Source organism: Silene latifolia, chromosome 3, assembly GCF_048544455.1.
Source record: "Silene latifolia isolate original U9 population chromosome 3, ASM4854445v1, whole genome shotgun sequence".
Lineage (NCBI taxonomy): Eukaryota > Viridiplantae > Streptophyta > Magnoliopsida > Caryophyllales > Caryophyllaceae > Silene > Silene latifolia.
Window position 1 is genome coordinate 98,782,345 of NC_133528.1, and position 13,291 is coordinate 98,795,635.

Consider the following 13,291-nt stretch of genomic DNA (forward strand, 5'->3'; position numbering starts at 1 on the left):
ACTTTATTGAAAGCAATAGTCTCAAGCTTCCGGATGGATTTCTTCTTAGTAAGAATGTATTTCATATACTTTGCATAAGCCGGAACATGATTGATTAATTACGTGAATGGAATTGAGACTTCCAAGTTCTTGACAATCTCCATAAACTTCCCAAGTTGTTCATCAAACTTAGGCTTAGCTTGACGACTTGGAAACGGAAGCCGAATCACAATAGGCTCTTTTTCTTTAGCCTCTCTTCATTTTCCTTTGAAACTTCTTGAATGGTGATGGGTTCTTCTTCTTTCTTAGAGTCTTCAACAACTCTTTCCTTGTCACTAGCATTACAACATCTTCATAAACGGGCCTCTTCGGCCCTTCATACCTTATACCACTCCTCAAATGGATGGCACTCACCGATTCTTATCTTAGGGGATTACTTTGAGGTAGTAATTGCCCCTTTTGTCTTTGAGAGCTTGAAGATGCTAATTGAGACATTTGGGTCTCCAACATCTTTGTGTGAGCTAGTATGTTGTTAATGGTGATGTCTTTTGCTTGGCTATCTTTTTGCATTTGAGTGAAAAATTCTTGTTGCTTCTTTTGCATTTGGAGGACTGCTATTTGAACATCAAAACCTTGGTCATTGGATTGATTGTATGGAGTTTGGTTTTGATAACCTTGATTTTGGTTGTAAAAGGGTCTTTGAGCTTGGTTTCACATTGGAGGTGGGGTGTATGTTGTTTGAGGGTTTTGAGCATTTGGTGTTTTCTTTGTAATAGTTGGAATAAGGGGGTACCACTCTTGTATGCTTGGAAAGCATTCACTTGTTCCCCTACATTCAATTTGGTCATATCCCAAAGTTCCACAACTCTCACATACTCCACTTGGAATTGATGAAGATGCCACCATGGCATTAACATGTTGCTTAGGTGATTTGGAGGCTTCTTCAAGCTAAGCCATAGCCTTCTTAAACTTCAAAATAATGGTATAAATATGAGCACTAAGTTGAGCACCCAATTGAGTAATAGAGTCCACTTCATGCTTTCCTCCTCTAGTAGCCTTACGAGGTCTACTATATTGTGAGTTATGGACCGCCATTTCCTCAGTCTTGTTCCATGTTTGATTATCGTCAACTTCGTGAACATACCATTTGATCCCATATTGAGAATGTTTCGGGAGTCTTCATATAGACCATTCCAAAATTGTTGTACAAGGAACCACTCGCTAAGTCCATGATGTGGACAAGATCGGCAAGTATCCTTGAATCTCTCCCAAGCTTCATAAAAAGATTCTTCGTCCCTTTGTTTGAACCCGGTGATTTGGGCTCTCAACATATTAGTCTTTTCCGGAGGATAGAACTTTTTGTAGAAAGCAAGTGCCAATTTCTTCCAAGAGTCAATACCAAGAGTAGCCTTATCAAGGCTCTTGAACCATTGTTTCGCGGTACCAATCAAAGAAAAAGGAAATAAGACCCATCGAATTTGGTCTTGAGTAACTCCGGTTTGAGAAATCGCGTCACAATAGTCACAAAAAGTCTCCATATGAGAATGAGGGTCTTCACTAGGCATCCCCCCAAATTGACTTCTCTCAACTAGTTGTATAAATGCGGATTTTGCAATGAAATTACCGGTCAAATGTTGTGGTGTGGGAGTACCATTTGGTAGGTTTTCCTCGGTTGGTACGGAATGTGATGAAAATTTAGGCATTGTGGGTTGATTTTGTGGTTGGTTATGTGTTGGGTTATCCTCTCCTTCTCTTTCAAAAGGGTTGATGAACTCAATGTTATTTGGTTGAATGTCCACAATCTCACCAATGCCTCTCAAAGTATTCCTAGCAAGTCTTCTATTGTTGGTCAAAGTTCTTTCAATTTCAATTTCAATGGGTAACAAGTTACCTTGTGATCTCCTAGACATGCAAAATATCAAACAACTTGAAAATAATTAGAACAAACCTTGAGGAGTTTGACTTCCCCAAGGTAAAGAAAGACACAACTAAAAAACAATCAAGGAAAAATCAAATCAAGTTAACACCGTCCCCGGCAACGGCGCCATTTTTGGTCGGTGTATGGATTTTGGTTACTTGTCGTTAAGAGTTACCTAGACCAAAACAATATTTATAACTTCACAAACTACTATACTTTTAGTAAAGAGGTAAGTAAAGGTCGGATCCCAAGGGACGGGTATTAATGTAGGATTTTCGATTGCAAATGGTTATGTCTAAGGGTGTCACAAATTGGGTTGAGGTAGGAGATCAACTAAACTAAATAACAATGTAAATAAAGTAATGAAAGCAAGCGAGATGATTAAAATGAGATGTAAACAATTGATTAAAAGCACTAGGGTGTCATGGGTTCATAGGGGATTCATGGGATTTGATCATACAAACATATTTTCTACTAGATGCAAGCAATTATTGTTGTGATGGGATCGAGTTAGTGTATATCTTACAATCCCTAGGAAGGTTTGGGTCCCGGAACCGAATCGATTAGATTGTACAACACCTACAAGTCGACTTAATCCTCCCTATCCAACTATTTGCATGGTCTAATGAGACTCGAGTTGGTTTATGTCTTACAAGTCTCATTGAAAAGATAAGTGATAGGTAAAAAATGCAAGGATTCATAGGCTCGCATTACATCAAACATAACATGTGCATAAGTTGGAATCACAACAAGAAAGCAAAGTAATTATGAAAACATATTAGATTAAGCATGAATCAATCCCCATATTGGTTTCCCCTAATTCCCCATTAACCTTAGTTAAGGTAACTACTCACTCATTATCAAGTTTAACATGCTAACAAGGTTGTCAATCATATTAGCAAGGCAAAACATGATGAACAAATGAAAATGATTAACAATAATTAAAAAGGATTAAGAGAGAATTATACCTATAAAGATAATTCCAAATAACAAAGCAAAGAATAATATAAGTACTTGATGATTGATGGAAGGTTGTCAATCCTCCAAATAAACCCAAATAATCTTCTAATTATCCAAAATAAATGATTAACAATAGAGAAATTAAGGAAAGATTAAGGAATGAGATTTGTATTCATGCTAAATCAACAGTTGATTACAAGATTAAGAGAGTATTAAGACTTGATTAAGATAAGATTAAGATGACATGCTAATCTAGGTAGTACAATGGGGTATTTATACTAGAGATTAGGTACAAAGATTAGGGTTACTAAGGGCTTAAATGACTATGTTGAACCATATAGCTTATATGTCAAGGTGTTTTACATTTTATATACTTGTTGCGTGTAATCGTTTGTCAAGTGTTTTAGAATTAACTTATTACGAGCAACAAAGAAGATTGTGACAATTGCATGTAAAGTTCAAGCCTTCGTTCAAAGATCAAACGGTTCAAAGATTCATTCAAGAATTATGTGAAGACGAAGTTCGTCTAAAGATTAATCAAGCTTGGATGATGACGTAGCCTATACTCGAAGATCTTCTTGAAGATTAGAATAGTATAGGTGATTATCTCATGATGGTAATCAAGAATGAGTTTCTTGAATTGGTAAAGTTATAGCTTTGCAGCTATAACATTACTAGTAAAAGAACTCAATGTTATAGCTCTCCTACTATAACATTAAGATGCTGAGTTTTTACACACGACTTATATTGTTTAGAAAATTGTTTTTATAATTGTTTAAAGTTTATTTTAAATGTTTTAATGAAAGTATTTATATAATAAAGCCCGGTTTAGTGAGGAGTTCGGCTTTGTATTGGACGTTGATTAGTAGTCGTGATGGATCAACTTATGAGTTGGACTTTGCTACTAATTAGGGTTTCAATATAGCCTCTCTTAAAACCTAAATTGTAAATCATATGTTAAGGCTAGGGTTTGCACGAGTCACGAGGCATATGGGCCGTGACATCTCGTGTTACCTAGGGTATATTAGGTAAAGATTTTATTCTATAATAATATCTTTACATATCTTATATATCTTACTTAATATATTTGTATATGATAAAAGATATTCTTGTTTTAGGAAATCTTATCATAATCTTAGCATTTATAGTAAAGTTAATATTTGAAAAGATTATATTCTATCTCTTAGAATAGTCTTTATTATCTTTTAAGGCTTTTAGGAAAGAGATAATAAGAAGATATGATTTGTTTACATATCTTATTATTTTCGGCTATTAGGGTTTTGTGCAAAAACGGTGTGGCCTACTCTCTTCCTTCCTATAAATACTTTGCTATTTACGACATCTAAAATAGAGACCTTGAGCATAAAAATTGATTTCAACTTTACAAAGCAAATCGTGTGTTTTCAAAGAAAAACCGTTTTGTTATTTTGAAAGGTCGTGTGTTTTAAAACTCGCATACTTGTTCTTATTTTATCGTTATAAGATAATAGTGCTTAGTTGATTTCTTAACTTCTTCATTAACGTGAACCTTTGTTAGAATCATTAGTGCTTTCTTATTAGCGTAAGTTAGTCACTCGAGTATTTAACGGTACTCATTGAGTTACAGCTAGAGTTAGTTGTACGAGTTGGGTTAGTAAATTTGTAATCCGTAGAAAGGTACTAAATTTATTAATCGAGAATAGTGGACGTAGGTTTCGACTTGTGAAACTGAACCACTTCAAAAACCGTGTGTCTCTTCGTTCTTTCGCTTGCTTCGTTTATTCCGTTTACTTTCATTAGTTGATTAGTTAAAGTTTAATTAATAAACTTTAAATAATCAATTACATACACATAATCGAAAAAGCTTTAAAAAGTTTTAAATCCTCAATTCAGCCCCCCCCCCCCCTCTTGAGTATTTTGGATCAATAGACTCTTTAATTGGTATCAGAGCCTCGTGCTCTTGATTGCCTAACCGCAAAGAGGCTGATCTATCTTGTTTTCATTTATCTTATCGTTTTATATTCAGCTGCCTATCACGTGATAAATGGATTCCAAATATCTCAAGTGTCCCGTCTTTGATGGGAAGAACTATGGATTGTGGAAAAACATGATGACTCACTATGTGAAAGGTCACGATTGGGAGTGCTGGAGGATTATCCAAAACGGACCGCACAAAATTCTTGTAGCATCCGAGGAAGGCACTACCTACGAAAAGAAAGAAGAGGACTATGTCGAGGCCGATTACAAGAAGGCCGAAAAGAACTCCAAAGCAATAAGTCTCCTGCAAAACGGAATGACTTCTACGGAGTTTGATCGATTTTCTTCGTGCTCCACGGCCAAGAAGATACGGGATGGGCTTGAACTAGCTTATGAAGGTACTTCTATTGTTAGGAAGCACCGAATAGATTTGCTTATGCAAAAATATGAGTTGTTCATTATGGAGCCTAATGAGTCCTTAGATAGTATGTCGGCAAGGTTTTAAAGCATCATAAACGAACTGAAAAATCTAGGTAGAAAATTCAGTACCGATGACATTGCTAGAAAGGTTCTTAGGAGCCTTACTAAGAAGTGGCGTGCTAAAGTCACTGCAATGGAGGAATCGCGAGATCTTGAAAACCTATCCTATTAAGAACTCATCGGTGCTCTCATGGCCCATGAAATTACTCTTAACAAAGATGACGCTGAACCAAGCCGTAATAAGAGTATGTCCTTAAAGAGTGAAGAAGTTGACTCTGAACTAGAGGATGAAACTGTTCTGTTTGCACGCCGTTTCAAAAATAAGATATTTCGAAACAAACAAACAAAAATCATCCTACATCAACAACAACAAATCGTCCAACAAAAAGGTTACTGAATCAAAGTCATCCTTTGCAAATAGAGGTTGCTTCAAGTGTGGAAAATCCAGTCATATGATCAAGGATTGTCCAACATGGGAGAACATAAAGGACAAGACAAAACGTGAGAAGACAAAGAGAGAATTCAAACAAGTTATGATGGCTTCGTGTTGGGGAGACCTTGACTCAGAAGATGATGAGGAATCTGAAGACGACGAAGTGGCCAACCTTTGTCTCAGCAGTGTTAGTCTTAACCTAATCTCCGACAGCGATGATGAAAGCACAAATTCTCACTCAAACTATTGCTTTCTCGGAGAATCAGACGAAGATGACGATGAAGAGGTAAGTTACCTAGAGCTTAAAAAACGCGTTAAGAAGTTGTCTAAAAGTGCCTTAATTGAATTCTTTGAACAATCTCTTGATAAGTGTCACGAACAGGATTTGGAATTGAAAGATCTAAAGGAACAGATTCTCGAAATCGCAGAAGAGAATCATACTCTCAAGGCTAAAGCTAAGGAGTTGAAATCTAAAGTTATAGCTGAGAAAGCAACAACATTAGATTCTACTATGGCTGAAAAGAAGGAATTAGAGTCCAAAGTTATAGCTAATGAAGCTATAACTTCCGACCTAAAGCTTAACATCAAGCACCTTCAAGCCAAAGTTATAGCTAATGAAGCTATGGAGAACTTAGAAAAGCCAGAGAACTCTTGGAAACTAAGGTCACATCTGATGAAGCAGTAACCTTAGACCAAAAGAATGAGATAGATTCTCTTTCAAAGCAATTAAAGGAATCTAAGGCCGATATGATCAATGTTAAGAAACAACATTCCGATGTTGTATTCCTTCTTAACAAACGATTCCAAGACTTTCGTGATAACTTTAAAAAAGACAATGATGTAGATCACACGAAATGTCAAGAGGAAATTAAAACCCTAAAAGACCTACTTCTACACGCTAGAAAGGTCCATGATAAGTGGGAAGGTAGCACAAAAGTCCTAAACTTCCTAACCGAACAATCTGACAATAATATGAAGATGGGGTTAGGACATGAGTGCTACAGCCGTAGAGATCACTCTAAATGCAAATCTACACCTTGATTTTTCGAAAAAGGAAGTATCTTTGATCTTCCTGAATACCTGATTTGCAATTACTGTCGTCATACGGGTCACATACAAATCAATTGTGTCAAAAAGGCTCATGATATACGGAAAAATGCCGAACATGCTAAAACTGTTGACACAGTTAATGAGGATAAGGAAACCCCCACTAATGAACCTAACGAAGAAAGGAACAATAAATTTCGTTGGTTCTATGACATGGCCTTTGACTACACTAAGAAACCTAGCACTTCATAAAACCCTTGTCGATCTCAACCTAGTAAAACTTCTAACAAGGGAAATAGTCGTGAAAGACCTAGAGAAATTCCTAGACCTAGAGAAAACCTTAACCCCAGAACTCCTCCCAAGCCAAATAAACCAAGGGTTAGAAAAACAGTTATTAGACAAGTTTGGGTTCGAAAAGATCTAGTATATAGAGTAACTAATCATAAGGGACCCAACTTAGCTTGGGTACCTAAGAACTGTATCTAATCCTTTATGCAGGAAGAAGTGAAAGAAAACAATCAATGGTATCTTGATAGTGGATGCTCAAGACACATGACCGGAGATAAGAATCTGTTTCTTTCACTCAAGCCCTTCAACGGAGGAAAAGTAACGTTCGGGGACAACAAAAAGGGAAAAGTCATTGGCATTGGCAAAATCGGAATTTCTAAGTCTCAAGCAATTAGTGATGTTTATCTCGTGGATGGTCTAAAACATAACTTGCTAAGCGTATCTCAAATATGTGACAAAGGTAACAAAGTAGTTTTTCATACTAATAGTTGTCGCATTATTATTGAAGGAACTAGCAATGTTATTCTAGAAGGCCTCAGGAAAAGAAATGTTTTTATGGTAGATTTAAATGCTGTGCCTACTAACTCCTTTTCGTGCATGAAAGTTACACTTGATGATCCTTGTCTATGGCATAAACGTTTTGGTCACATTATCTCACTAACCTTGAACAAACTCAAGAAGTGGGACTTGGTTGAGGGGTTACCTAAGATCAAGTTCGACCAAGAAAAGATGTGTGACACGTGTGCAAGGTGCAAACAATTAAGATCATCGTTCAAACCAAAAAGAGTAGTAAGCACAAATCAAGCCTTGGAATTGGTACACATGGATTTATGTGGACTTATGAAGGTATGGAGTAGAGGAGGATCCAGGTACGTCTTTGTTCTTGTAGACGATTACTCAAGGTATATATGGCCTATCTTTCTTCATTCAAAAGACGAAACTTTTGATGAATTCGATTGTCTTATAAAACGTGTTCAAAATAAATATAAGACTAATCTTGTATCTATTCGTACGGATCATGGTACCGAGTTTGATAATCAAACCTTTATAGAATATTTTAGAGTTAATGGTGTAGGGCATAATTTTTCTGCACCAAGAACTCCTCAACAAAACGGTGTCGTTGAACGTATGAATAGAACTTTAGAAGATATGGCACGTACAATGCTCTTGTGTAGTGGTTTACCTCGTAACTTTTGGGCTGAAGCCATTAGTACTTCTTGCTACATCCATAGTCGTGCTATGATCCGACCTATTCTTAAGAAAACCCCCTACGAACTTCTTAGAGGTCGAAAACCTAATATCTCCCATCATCGTTGTTTTGGGAGTAAATATTGTGTACACAATAACGGTAAAAACCGGTTAAGTAAGTTTGACCCAAGGAGTGATGAGGCGATTTTCATAGGATATTTAGATCATAGCGAGGCTTACAAAGTCTTCAATAAAAGAACTCTTTGTATTGAAGAAAGTGTCCACGTTATTTTTGATGAAGATAACGTGTTTGATAAGCCTTTACAGGATGAGGAGGAAGACTTGGATGAACCCGACTTTCGTCTTTCAAGAGTGTGACACCCTCACTTATCGCGGAAAAGTAAACACATAATTCTAGAATAAAACTGCATGGATATGTTTGTAATAGGTTCAATTGGGTAAAAACCTGTAATTTTAAAACCTGAACCTGTTATAAAGATATCCAAATTGGAAGGTGTCAAAACATACAAGGTCTAAATAGAAGTTTCGCAACATAACCATTGCTAAAGTCGCGAATAGCAAAGCTATACAACCAAATGTAAAGAGGGAGACATATGTCCCTAAAATGTATGTGACATAAAAAGTGTAAGGGTCACAATAAAATAAAGCCAGTCTAGGTTCCGAGGTTACTTTGCTCGCTAGCTCGTCCATGTACCCCATATATGCATCACCTACCTGTCATTCGCATTTTATACAAATACGAAAGCCACAGTCAGTGGGGAGTAACTCCGAGTTCTCCCAGCCACGAAATGTCATAATTAATATAACATGTAAACATAAGAATATGAATACGAATCACACAATGCCTTAGCATATAGATGCTAGACAATCGTGCTTATCATGTGAACAACAATATAACACCACATAGTCCTAGCATGTGAATACTAGACCGACTCATACTACACTATCATGTGAATCACATAACATCCAGGAATCCAAACTCTATCAACCATAGCCGGCTTGCATCTCACCTTCTATGATTCATAGAATCATCAAACAAGAAAGGACAATATATCAAAGACAGGCATAAGTTCTTAGCACCGTCAATAGTCACTCTGTAACTCGAGTCTATACCACGAGGTAGGGAAGGTAATCGAACCGGTATCTTGGCTCAGAGGTTCTATCAAAACATGGCCAAGACACAACACAACCCTAGTACTAAATCTGCGCAGACCTAGACATGCGGATACACACCACCGCACCCAAGACCCACAATTTTATAAAACTATGTGAGTACCCTAAGGAGTCCACCAAAGGGTTGGCTAGTACTTAAGCTGACCACTTACTCTCAAAATAAGTAACGAGGTCATGCCCTAACTTGGATATAAACCCACCAAGTCAGGAACACAGAGGCTATTAAGCAGTGAACATACACTCGTCAAAGACTATAAAGGCCTATCTATGATGAAGGCCGAAATACTCACCTAGGACCTAGTCCCAGCTAGTCCCAGCTTGAATACTTTAGCCCACACCACACAAGACAAGTAGGATACCCAATTAACCATAAAAGAGGAAAAGAGTCCAAACTTGCACACTCATATGATCATACACACCCTAGTATATGAAAGGCTACGCAAGAGCATATTCAGCTGACAATCCAACAATATCTCCAATATCAATAATAATCCAAATTCCAGCTAACCGTTAATCTCATAATTCATGAGAACAAGCTAAAATGGCAAAGAGGCAACAAGACAAGAAGACTCAAGTATAAGGCAACCAATTCATCCAACAACCAACATGTGAAATGATAATTACAAATATCAAGGCATAACATAAAACTTCCAATAACAACCAATCTCACCTCAAAGACAAACCCTCGACCCGAGTCCCGCGACGGGTCATCGGTCAAATCGAGGCTGACTGGTTTAAACCTAGTTTGACCAAACTCGTTCGGTCAATCTGGCCCAGCTCAGAGTCTTGGCCTACTTTGGCCCAAATCACAAATTTATCACAATATTATTCTCATGCTATTTCCAATTTCTATCATGTGAAAACGAAAGTAACACATTATCAATCACCTAAACACTTAACAAACAACCAGCACAACATTAACTACTAATGTGACATTATTTCGTCGAGTAACTCGGAATAGTTACCTTACGCTAGCAAAGAGACAAGTAATAACTTGAGAAAGCTTCTAAAACCCAAAATTACTCTTCATCTTCAACCACATATGAGCCACCTAAAATAATTATGTGAAAGGACGATATTAACGAATTATCGTTATATAAAATAAGAGACGGAAATTAAATAGATAACTAATCTTAGACTATTATCTCGAATTTTAGACACTTGTTGTATACATAGGTTTTACGTGACACTTCAATACGGTAATTCCAAGCTTCAAATGAAATTAAACTCTTACAGGATACTAATGCCACATTAACCTTAATCTCACCCATATAATTTCCCATTTAGTGAGCCAACTCAGACCCTTCACACAAACTACTTCATAACCTGACCCAAAAATCAGTCCAAAACAGAACCCAAAAGATGCCTAAGTTCGACCCCAACTCCAGTCCTCAAATGCAAAGTGAAAACCCACGATGACAAAGACTCGTCCCCGCCCAAAACAGTACCAATCGTCCCCTTAAGACTCCATTCTCGCGCCTAAAAAACAGTCTTAGCCGAGCCAACTAAGTCGCATTTAAAACGGTTTTAGAGCGGAAATCCACAAGTATAAAGCAACTCAAAAAAAAGTCCTAAAGACTACAAAAATCGCCCCAACACGAGTCCAAATCACCCAAAACAATCCCTACATGTCAAGATACACCGTCTCAACTATAAAACATACCAATTATCACCCAAAACAATCCATACATGTCAAGATACACCGTCTTAAATATACCACTTACTAGCTAGCATCCCAAATGATCCCTAGAGGTCAGTATACACCGTCTCAATCATCTCCACATATCAGTATACACCGTCTCAACTATACAACTGACTAATTAACATCCATAAGGATCCCTATATATAATTATACACCGTCTCAATTATAAAACAGACTAACCAAAGATTCGAAATAAACATATTTTACAAGTAGTATCGAGTAATCCGTTATCGTTACCTTTTTAATCTTCTACCAGACCGTCTATTTTAGTACATACAACCGTCTTATAATAAATAAAGCTGAAAATATAAATGGGTTTGTAAAATTACATGACGAAAATGAATTTTACTTACAACGGATTGACGAGAACGACAAAAGGAGCGCTATGGAACAAAAATAGTTGAAAACGGATGACAAACGGAGTGACGATATCGATTTTGAAGATCCAAAAACTGAAACAGGGAAAAAAATATGAAGAAAGAAGAAACGAGAAGAAGAAAGAGACGTGGAAGTGGGGGAGAGCGACTTGTTCGCCGCTATTTATTATACGTACGTTTCTTCGTCGTTAAGAAACTTCGATAGTTATTAAAACCGTTTCGAGTTAAATTTAACCGATTTAAGTAAAAGTTTCAGTAATAAAACGGAATCAATAATAAATAAATTTAATGAGTGAAAATAAAATAAACTCAGCTAGTTAACGTAAATAATAAGAAATCGGCTTGAAACGGAATTATTAGCGATTTTTACGAAACTAACGGATATTAATAAAAAATTGCTAATTTAGTGAAATAAGCTCAAAATAGCTAATTGGACGGTTTTGTTCCCAAAATCCATCTCGGGTTCACTTAAAACAACTTTCATAAGGACTCGTAAAGAAACGGAAATTATTAAATAAATAAACTCGAACTAATTTCAATAAACTCGAACTAACTTTAAATAAACTTATTAATGATTATTAAAATTAACGTATCGAATTATGATGAAATTAATTAATTAGCTAAGCATAAATATATAAATCGTTAAATGATGTAATTAAATTCAAAATAGCAATTAAAAGAATTTTATCCAACTTAATAAAATACGGGGTGTTACAAAGAGACGGTCCCCCGGAATTAGAATTGGAGGACAATGAGATTGAGGGAACGAATGATAAACTTGTTCGTTCCTCAAAAGATAAAAAGGAGAAAAACAAAGTTATAGTTGATGATACTATAACATTGACTCAAGACAAGAACTCCCAAACCAATGTTATAGATGATGTTACTATAACATTGAATCCAAATCAAGGTGTTGAGTCCGAGGTTATAATCGGCTCAAATACAACACCCGGATTGGATTCAGGGGGAACTTCCTCTAATTCCGAACCAAATGAAGTTGGGTCAAGCTCAAATAACGATGAGAAACCAAGCACTTCAACAAAGTGGAAATACAAGAGTTCACACCCTATGGACAATATTCTTGGGAATATTAAGAAGGGTGTTCAAACAAGACGTCCTTAAACAACTTCTGCTCTTTCTACTCTTTTCTATCCATGATCGAACCAAAGAATATCAATGAAGCTCGTGCTGAATCTGATTAGATTATAGCTATGCAATAAGAGCTACAACAGTTCGAAAGAAACAAGGTTTGGCATTTAGTTCCTAGACCAAAAGATCGTTCAGTCATTGGAACTAGGTGGGTCTTCAGGAACAAATTAGATGATGCCGGAGTCATTGTCAGAAACAAAGCAAGATTGGTGGTCCAAGGGTATAATCAACAAGAAGGAATAGATTATGACGAGACCTTCGCACCTGTTGCTCGTCTTGAAGCTATAAGACTTCTAATAGCATTCGCAGCACACAAGGGAATGAAGCTCTCCCAGATGGATGTCAAGACAGCATTCTTAAATGGTTATTTACAAGAGGAAGTCTTCGTTGAACAGCCCCCTGGTTTTAAGAATATCAAATTTGAGGATCACGTATTCAAATTAGATAAAGCCCTATATGGATTAAAGCAAGCACCTAGGGCATGGTACGATCGATTATCTAAGTTTCTACTTGACAGTGGATTCAGTAGAGGATCCGTCGACAAAACCCTATTTCTAAAAACTGAGGATTCCGACCTTTTGGTTGTTCAAATATACGTCGATGATATTATCTTTGGATCG

General features: G+C 36.6%; 1 non-coding gene across 1 annotated transcript; it reads left to right on the top strand.

Annotated features, from left to right (window-relative positions):
* Nucleotides 1-1,203: 1,203 nt before the first annotated feature.
* On the top strand, nucleotides 1,204-1,310 carry LOC141649999 (small nucleolar RNA R71). The gene has a single exon (XR_012546065.1). It is a non-coding gene; the product is annotated as a small nucleolar RNA R71 (small nucleolar RNA).
* The last annotated feature ends 11,981 nt before the right edge of the window (nucleotides 1,311-13,291 follow it).